Source organism: Spermophilus citellus (assembly GCF_964194105.1).
Source record: "Spermophilus citellus genome assembly, chromosome: 10".
Taxonomy (NCBI): Eukaryota; Metazoa; Chordata; class Mammalia; order Rodentia; family Sciuridae; genus Spermophilus; species Spermophilus citellus.
The window spans coordinates 58,107,683-58,117,565 of NC_138197.1; positions in this window are offsets into that span (position 1 = coordinate 58,107,683).

The following is a 9,883-nucleotide window of genomic DNA, read 5'->3' on the forward strand; positions in this document are numbered from 1 at the left end:
TTGTCTGAACTACATGACTGGATCCTTGGTCACAGTGAAAGGACTGAGGCAACTAACTGACCCAGGTGCTGTGAGGTACTTAATTCTTGGACTTTGGCATTCGATTGGAAAGAACTAGTTAGTTTTGTGACCTGAAGAAGAGGCCACTGAGGACCATGTGCAGACTGACTCCATGAAGTCAGGAGTGAAGAGAGGGAAAGATGGAAGGAACTGCTGCATCGAGGGGCAAGAATAGTGTGGTGGCCAGGGTTACTGAGTTTTGGGATGTGGACCCCATGAGAGATCCTCAGCTCCTGCTCTTGGGTTTTGTGATCCTCTACGCCAATAAAATTCTCCTTATTTGTTTATGCTTGTTTGAAACATTTTGTTAGTTGCAACTCATAGTCTTGGTTAAGAGGATCCTTGAGAAGGCTCTTAAGAGGAAGAATGTAACAAAAGGTGCCAACTCCTATCAGCCATGATTGCTACAGTGAAGGTGGGGAATGAGGGGGAAGGTGGGAGGGACATGGAAAACTGAAGAATAAGTGGGCCAAAGGCTTAGATTTATTAGGAGCCTTGTAACAAGCTCTCCTTAAGAGAAACCTTCAACTTCTTCAACTGAAATACAATTGCATTAGGCTCCTTTGTGGATGAAATAATGGCATAGAGATGTGAAGGAATAAGGTTAAGCAAGCAATTGACAATTCTGCTATCTTGTTCAAGACAAAAAATGGGCTAAGCTATAACTGTGGCAATCCAGTGCCATTATAAAAGATAATGTAACTGCTGGCAACAAACAGAGAACACCACAGGACCAGATCTTGAGTGACTGCACGGTGTCACAAATAGCCGTTTTTACAAATAATGTTATTATTTGGAGAGAAAACCAATGGCCATCACAAACCTCATGTTCCTTTGCATGTTTGAAAGGAAAAGAGACCTACCTCCTCGAGTTGGGGGTCCTCATCAGGACTGAAAGAGCCACTGTAGACAATGGATTCCAGACTCCACCTAGGAAGAGAGATGTTTGCCAGGATGCCTCTCTTTCCCACTGGAGAAGGGTCAGATCTGACTGTGTTTAGTGAGAAAGCGTTCAAACAAAACACATCAATAGCATTTGTGACCAAAGGAACTGCTTTTCCAGGCACTTGGAGTACTAAAAGAAGACAAGAGAGCCCCCACCTGTCGTTTTTATCTTCACAGGACAAAGAGATCAGTTTTTAAAGCACAGCCAAACAAGAGAAGTGGGTAGTTGCTCCCCATGCCTCTTTCTCCCACCTTCTTTCCATGTTTTAGTCATTCTTTCTTTCATTTTTCTTCTTCCTCAGGCTTTTTCTAAAATGTAAGTAAACATAGGAGATGCCATCAATATGAAGACATTTTCCCGAGCAGCACATTATGAGGGTTTTTCTTATATGCAGGTCAAAAAGGACTAGAAAAGTTGAACCTCCTCAGCTCTGTAAATCATATAACTAAAGAGTTCTCTTTATGAATATATATATTTTTTCTACCTTACTAAATGTAACCAGATTTTAGAGTGGAAGACATAGGAAACATGGTTAGCTATCGTTTTCTCAAAGAATTCATTACCCTAGGTACATGTATGACTGCACATATGGTGTGATGCTATGTTGTGTACAACCAGAGAAATGAAAAGTTGTCCTCTATTTGTGTTCAATAAATCAAAATGCATTCTGCTGTCATATATACCTAAATAGAATAAATAAATAAATAAATAAATAAATAAATAAATAAATAAATAAATAAAATTCTATGGAAAAGTTTGAAAGTTTGCTTGATAGGGTATTCTAGTCAGAAACATCTTTTTAATAAGTAGCTCCTACACTTCTTGCTCTCATCAGGATGTATTCATTCAACACAAGGAAAGCATCTTCTTTGGAGCAAATCAAACTCAATGCTGTGGTAAGGGACTAGTACCTTAAGTAATCTAAAATAATTAGAAATTCCCTAACATGTTAACTTTTGCAATGTGACTTTGTATGTTACTGGGATAAAGTTGAGTTTGATAACCTGAAAATTTAGACTATTTAAAGCAAAACAAAATTACATTATGAAAGCTCAGTTTGGAGGTTCTGGAATTTTGTGCATATGGATTTCAGACTTGGAATTCTTCCTTGCTTCATTATCTGAGTGATGGACACAAAATAGAACTTTCTGCCTGTATTTGTATTTATTTACACATTTTCTTTGCTTTGGAGAAGAAATATAATGTTTTGGGTTAAAAACCTTGTTTAGCTCATGGGAAGTTGGAGAAGAAAATGAGTGAAAGTAATCTTAAATGCATTCCACACGTTAGGAATTTAGAATTGAAATAAAATGAAAAATAGTTACATATTACCTGTCCATTGTGTACTTGTTATGCCATATAATGCTGAATTTTCATGTCTTACTGCTCTTAATTTTATATACTATTCTGATTTCTGTGGATTTTTACTTCAGTTACCTTATCTTCACATGACAGACTCAAACTGAACATGGCTTTTGAATGAAGGTCTTACTAGCATCAAGAATGAAGGGAAATTCTTTATAACTGTAACATATGGTAATCCTAAATAGAAAAAAAACTCAAGCTTTTTAGAATGGTATATCTATATTTTGATATTCAAATTGATGTCATACAAAATACAAAAAATTGTATTTTTTTAACATTTAAGTTAAACTACATATTAGACAGTTTTAGAAGTTTGAGGATGTAGTGCTTTTTTCTTCATGGTACCATTTATATTGTGAAGTACACGATCTCACAGATTTATGATTTTTAAAGAACTGGGAGAAATGTGTTAAATTCTTTCATTCCTTTATGCTCTACATAAAGTTGTTTCTTCTTGCAAACTATCCAATTGAATCAGAAGATTTCAGGTTTCAGTAAATATTATTGTAGCTCTTTTACAGAAAAAGACAGAAGTGGAGGAAACTGCTGTGTTCATATCACTAATGAGAACTGGGTTTGGGATTCAGGCCCAAGTTTGATTCCAAAGCCAATGTTCTTTACCCTAAGCTACATGGTCTTCTGATTTAATTTGTATTTTTTTTTTTTTTTTTTACAACCTTGGGGTAGGTTCCCATATCATTGCTAACAGTGCAATGAGCTGTGAACAGATTTCAAGAGACAAGTTCTAACCATCAGCAACATGAGTGGATGAATACATGGGTCCTTAAGGTTTTGTTAGGAAATTAGATGCTTCCTGGTGACACGGTGTGTGCATGCTTCATCTCTGTCTGTCTGTCTCGCTCTCTCCCTCTCTTTCTCTCCCCTCTCCCATTTCTGTGGAGTGATGATTCTTGCCTAAGTTTTCCAGTCAAGTTCAAAAGGAACTGTTAACACAAAAAGATGTGGCCAGATGCAAACTTCACAGATCAGCTCAACTCTTTATTTAGGAATGAATGAAGTTTCACACAGGAACGGGGTATGCAGGGATGAGGTGCTGCTCTTTTGATGGACCCACTCTCCATGTGGAAAATGAGTCACTGGACAATAGAAGAGTCTGGGCTTATTTGGGCATACTGAGAGGTGATTTAATCAGTGAGCATGTCAGTTTGGGCACTCAAGAGTTCTGGGTCTGTTTCACTAATGAATGAATGTGTCAGTTTGAGCACTCATAATTTTTTTTTTAACTAAACAGTGGAGGGTCTGAGGTCAGTAGTCAGTATCTGGGATCTGTTTTTACTGGGCAGGGTGGAGGGTGGGGGAGTCTGTGGCCAGTATCTGGAAATAATTTATTTGAGGAGAGATCAATGCTTAAGTCTCTTTCCGAGATTATCATTCTAGGTTTGATGGACACCTTTTCCCCAGGGTTTGTTTTGTCACTGGGAAAGAAAGTATTGGAAAAGGATCAATACTATCAATGTATGGACTCCTTTTTCATTCTGTTTTCCCAGGCCACATTATTTTGGGGGTTTTCATTTTTCATGTCCAACAGGAAACATGATTATGTTTCACTTCCCCCCTTTGCAAAATATTCAGAGAAGTGGAAAGGGGCGTGCTTGGTATTGAAGTGGTTAACTTGGCTCTTGGAAATGACAGAAGTTGACAGAATTGGTATTTTAACCTTCTTGTCTAGGGTTTTCTTTTTTCCTTTTTAAAGGGATGCAAATCCTATTTCTCAAAATCTTTTATTTCATTGTCTCTGATAGACAGCCTGCTATACCAGTCTGAATTCAATAAGGAAGAGCGTAAAGGTAACAAATGACAAAATCATTGTTTTACAGAAAGAAACATGACATTAAAACCCAGAATAACAAATGACTTCAATATAGTTGAAGTATTCCAGAGAGGTTAAAAGCTTTAAACAATTCTATTAAAAGTATAAAGGAAAAAGCCACTTTTATAATTATTAATGTTTGTAAAATCCCCTAACAAATATTTAGTGACATATACTTTCCCTTAGTATAAAATATGGGTTCAAAAATGCTTTACTTTAAGTATACAAATATTCTCTTGTACAAATAAGGATGAAATATTTGAAGGAGGCAGTTGGTGAAGAGGTATCTGTACAACACTACAAGGTAAGCTCAGAAATCGGTTCTAAACATCTTGCAATTGCAAATGTGAATGTAGATGTCTCATTGGCACTAAGGTTGTGTTACCATTTGCTGATGAAAATAGTTTCTAGTTGTTTTAAGAATTCTTAAGGGAATTTTCCAATAATTAAAGTTTTTGAAGGATCAACACATTTGCCTGTCTTAATGAAAAGCTCTTAAAATGTTTTTCTTGTTTCTGTTTCTATTGTTTTTGAAAAGAATTTTTTAACAACACAGGTTTGTTGTTATAAAAGTCAGTTTTTGCATCACATAGAAATATAGTAATATAATATGGTGCTTCAAAGTCCATTTTTTCATATTTCAATGCTTTGAACATATTGTTTAAGAATTTTTTCCACAACCTTTTCTGCCCACTCTTAGATCTTCAACCTTGCTTCTTGCTGCTGCCAGTGTGGCTACTCCTACTATTTTTATGAAAGCCCTTTTTGTTTACTATGATTGGGAGAGAGAGTTGATTGCTAACTGAAAAATTAGTAAAATAAGACTTACAAAATGATATATACATATGATAAATATTTTACCCTAAAATGTATGAACATATTTTTCTTGGCCAATCTTTCCATCTTGGGTTTTGGTTCATTTCCTTTGTAAGGGTTCTCTTTGGAATTCTTTTTTTTAACTGAACGTTCACCATATTGTTATTTTAAATAGAGGATTAGCACATCCTATTTTAAAATCTTTATATTTATTGTAATAACACATATGTAACCTCAGATTAAAATATTTTAAGTTTATACTCTAGTAGCATTAAGTACAGCCACATTGTTGGAAAACAGATGTCTAGGACTTTTTTCATCTTGCAAAATTGAAACTGCACCTGTTTAAAAAAAACAACAACACAAAAAAAGTCTCCAATCTCCTTTCCCTCTCATCCCCTGGGCACCACTATTCTATTCTTTGTCCTTATGAATTGACCATTCTAGGTAGATCATATCAATGGAACCATATACTAGATATCCTTGTGACCAGCAATGTCTTCAAGGTTCATCTACATTGTAGCATGTTTCAGAAGTTCCTTTTTAAAGACTGAATAATGCACCATTGTATGTACATGCCTCATTTTCCTTATCAATCTGTTAAAGGATGCTGGAATTTCTTCTACAATTTGGCTACTGGGAATAGTGCTACTATGAATATAGATATACAAATACATCTTTAATACCTTGCTTTAGATTCTTATGGGGAAACTTACATTACTGAGTCTCAATCTTAGGCACTCTTTAAATATTTGAACAATGTGTGAGTCAGAACAATGGAGGTAAGGAGGGAACAGTAACTCTAAAAATTAGGCAGATGATAATGTCTTAACTATTTAAGGCTTTATTAGTCTGTTTTGGTGTTTTTTAAAAATTAATTTGTTCTAATTAGTCATATATGATAGTGGAATGTATTTTGACATATATGTAGTATAAATTCTCATTATTCTAGTTGTACATGTGTAGAATTACATTGGTTGTATAATGATCTATGCACATCGGAGAGTGACATTCAGTTCATTCTGCTATCTTTCCTATACCCATTCTCCCTCCTTTCCTTTCATTCCTCTTCCTTTCATTTCCCTTCCTCTAATCCAAAATACTTCTGTTCTTCCCTAATATCCACCTGCCCCACTTACTGTGAATTAGCATCTGCATATCAGAGAAAATATTTGGCCTTTGTTTTTTGGGGACTGGCTTATTTCACTTAGCATGATATTGGAATTCTTCATTCTTTCTTACATAAACCAGATACGTCATTGATGACTGACATTTTCCATTTTGATGGTTCAAAATTTCTGTTGACCAAGTATGGAACTAGTCATGTTTGCTATAATTGTATTGAGGCACTAAGAGTTCCTAAATAAAACAGCAAAAATGTTAAGCAGTATTGGTTTACATCCAAGTTCCAAAGATGTGTAACTATTTTCTAGTATTAGGATGAGAATTTGCCACAAAGTTAGTGGCTTAAAACAGCACTGATTTATCATCTTATGGTTCTGTATGTTGGAAGTCAATACCTCCATCCCTGAGCAGAAACTGAGGGGTAAGCTTGGTGCTCTGTTCCTCTCTTGAGGATCTAGGAGAAAGTGTTTCCGTTTTCAACTTCTACAGGCTCCTCCCGTTCCTTGGCTCCTGCCCCTTCTTTCAATGACCTTTTCTTTTTTGTTGATTAACTTAGAATCTAAATAATTTTATTTTTATGGTACTACTAAAGGTAGTAAAATGAAAATCATTCTTAAGATAATTATGACATTGTTTGATGATAATGCAAAAAATATTTTAAAAAATATTGGCTTTCTTGATGACATTTGGATTCCCTGTCTAATTAGAGATATAGAAAAAATTGGCAGGGTTCAGAGACAAATCACTCAAATGCTTTAGAGATTATATTAAATGACCTACTTGGCATATATTAGGAAAGGTATGTGAAAGTAAGCTTATTTAGCTCTTGTAAGAGAGAATTCAGGAACAATAATAAATAACAGAATATGGCAGTCATGATGTAGAAACCACAGCCCTTGTTCTCACACTTCACTAAGGATTTAAATGTATATAAAGAGAGAAGGAAAAGTTTGTATAATACATGAAGCTGAATGTCCTTCAAAAGTTTGCTAGATCATTGTGAATTGTTTGGAATGTTGTGAAACCTTTCTCTGCTTGAGGATGAACAAACAGCAGGGTTACTTCTCTGCAAAATGATTGAGATGTGAGATTAGCAGTAAGTTAAATAAACTACCCAGGTTCCTTTCAGGCCTCTGATTCTACAGTATTAAGGAGACTTTTCTTCTGTCTCCTGACAGCTGCCTTCCTAGATTTTATGAAATTGCTTCCATTTTTTTTTCCAGAAAGAAGATCCTGTTTTTCTGATATTCTTTCTTTCAGTTACCTGGGTTCTTTGACAAAAATGGCAAAACATGACAGTTCTCAGTCTTACTGATTTCCTTTTTCCAAACAGGAAGGTACTTGCAAAAAATAAACATCCGTGCCTATATTTGCATGCAAAAATCAAATATATGTGGGGCTATTGCAGTAGAATCCAGACAAATTGTCTCTATAATTTAATTCTCAGACAAAATTTTTTTCTTGAAAGAAAAATGATGAATTCATATGATTGTTGTTATCTAAATATGAAAATAAGAAAACCTTCTAACCTCTTCAGGTAGTAATTTCTTTAGATTTTTTATAGTGAGCCCTCTGGCTCTGAAAGACAAACAGTAAGATTCTTTAAGTGCCCCATCTGAAATTATATCTATATATTTATTTACCTGCCCCCCCCCCATGTTTTTGACAGTTGTTCTCAGGGAAGGATCAAGTTTATATCATCTCCTCAGAGGATAGATAAAGCAGAATTGGATTTCTGAAGAAAAGGGTTTTAGTCACAACAAAGGATAGAGCCCTTGACTTATTACCGTCTTCTTCTCATTAGTGTTGCATTTTCTATATATATGCACATGCATATTGGCTTCTCTTTTATATAACAGTATGAATGGATTGTGAAACTCCTTGTTGTTTCAAATATCTCCCCAATTATTACTGTAGCTACCTAATCTCACCATTTAACTCATGTAAGTCATCACTTAAATTTTTAGGGGAGAGGGGTTAGATAAGATGTTACAGGTGGAATGGCTTTTAGAATGCACCTGTACACTTTGGAAGTGGAGGTGGTTGGCAGTGGGTAGGAGGCACAGGTAAATGTCTTTGCTATTCGTTTCTTACAAATTATTGGATTTTACTTTACTGGATTGTTACTAATTGCTAGTTGTTACTTAGTAAGTCACCTATAGAAATTGAGCCTGAGGGCAACATACAGTTTTAAGACAGGCCTATTTTGAGAGAAGACGTAACTTAAAAAGGTACCCCTATGTACCCACAGAGATCAGAAAGAAGCACAGTAGAACCTGGGTAAGACTGGTAGGACTTGGTGAGAGGGTCCTAAAATGGCATTGATTTTATTTTATTTTTATTTAGATTTAAATCTAACATCAATGGACTAACAATGATGTTAGATTGGTCAGTGGTCAGTCTAACACCAATGGACTCAGTTGTAAAGGAAGAGCATTCCTAAATAGACAGCAGAGCATTCATTATTGCTATATTTCAAGAGTATGTATTATATCCAACCTAGTTCTTTGAGAGCTAGCCTGAACTGCTGAGAGTTAGAGATAGATGGTGTTTTATTAATCAATACATTCTCATAGTGCTCACTCCAGTGCTTTATTTCTGGAGGGAGATCAATCAATAATTTTGGAATTGAATTGAATATATTATGCTGCCTCCTGCCCCTTAGCCCCAAATCACTTAAGTAATGCAAAGTGATAATGGTGCTTGGTGCATCCTATTGCAATAGAATCCAAATTTACAGAGGCGTAATTTATAAGATGTACAGAATAGTGACTGAAAGTATTCAATCAGTGACTGGTTTATTTAAAAAATTACAAGCAAGACTGAGAACCATTTCTTGGAAAGGCAAAATAAAACTAAAAATTTCTTCTTCCTCCCTTGTAAGTATAAAAATGGGTGAAAGTTTTGGTGTGTGGGTAAAAAAGTTCAGCTTCATTATCTCTGTTCTTTTAATATAAAATAAGGTAGTAGATAAACTTTTCATATTCTGGAAAACTTAAGTTTGTTCTTAAATTTATTTCTTAATGGATACATTAAATTTAAAGAATATTCATATTAATGGGGTAACGTGATGTTTCAATACATGTATATAATGTGTTATGTTTAATTCAGGTAAAACATATGAGCTGGGTGTGGTGGCACACGTGTCTAATCCCAGTGATTCAGAAGGCTAAGGCAGGAAGATCGCAAGTTTGAAGCCAGCCTCAGCAACTTAGTGAGACCCTAAGCACCTTAGCAAGACCCTTTCTTAAAATAAAAAGGGCTGAGGAATGTAGCTCAGTGGTTAAGCATCCATTGGTTTAATCTCTGCTACCAAAAAAAAAAAAAAACCCCAAACAAAAACCCCAAATTATCTCCCTAAACATTAATCATTTCTTTATTGTCAAATCTTTTAAAAATCCTTTCTTCTAGCTTTTTGAATTGTATAATACATTTTTGTTATCTATAATCACCCTACTGTGCAATGAATGTGCACCAGAGCTTCTTGCTTCTACATATCTGTAACTTAGGACTCATTGCTCGTCTTTTCCCTCTTCCTCCTTCTCTTCTACTCTGGTAACCATTATTTTACTCCTGACTTCTAGATCAACTTTATGAGTGATCTAGTCTGCTTATGAGTGATCATGTGGTACTTGTCTTTCTATTCCTGGCTAATTTCACTTAACATAATGATTGATCCCTGTTTCCATCTGTGGTGCCACAAGTGAAAGGATTTCATTCCTTTTCCTATATGTATGTTA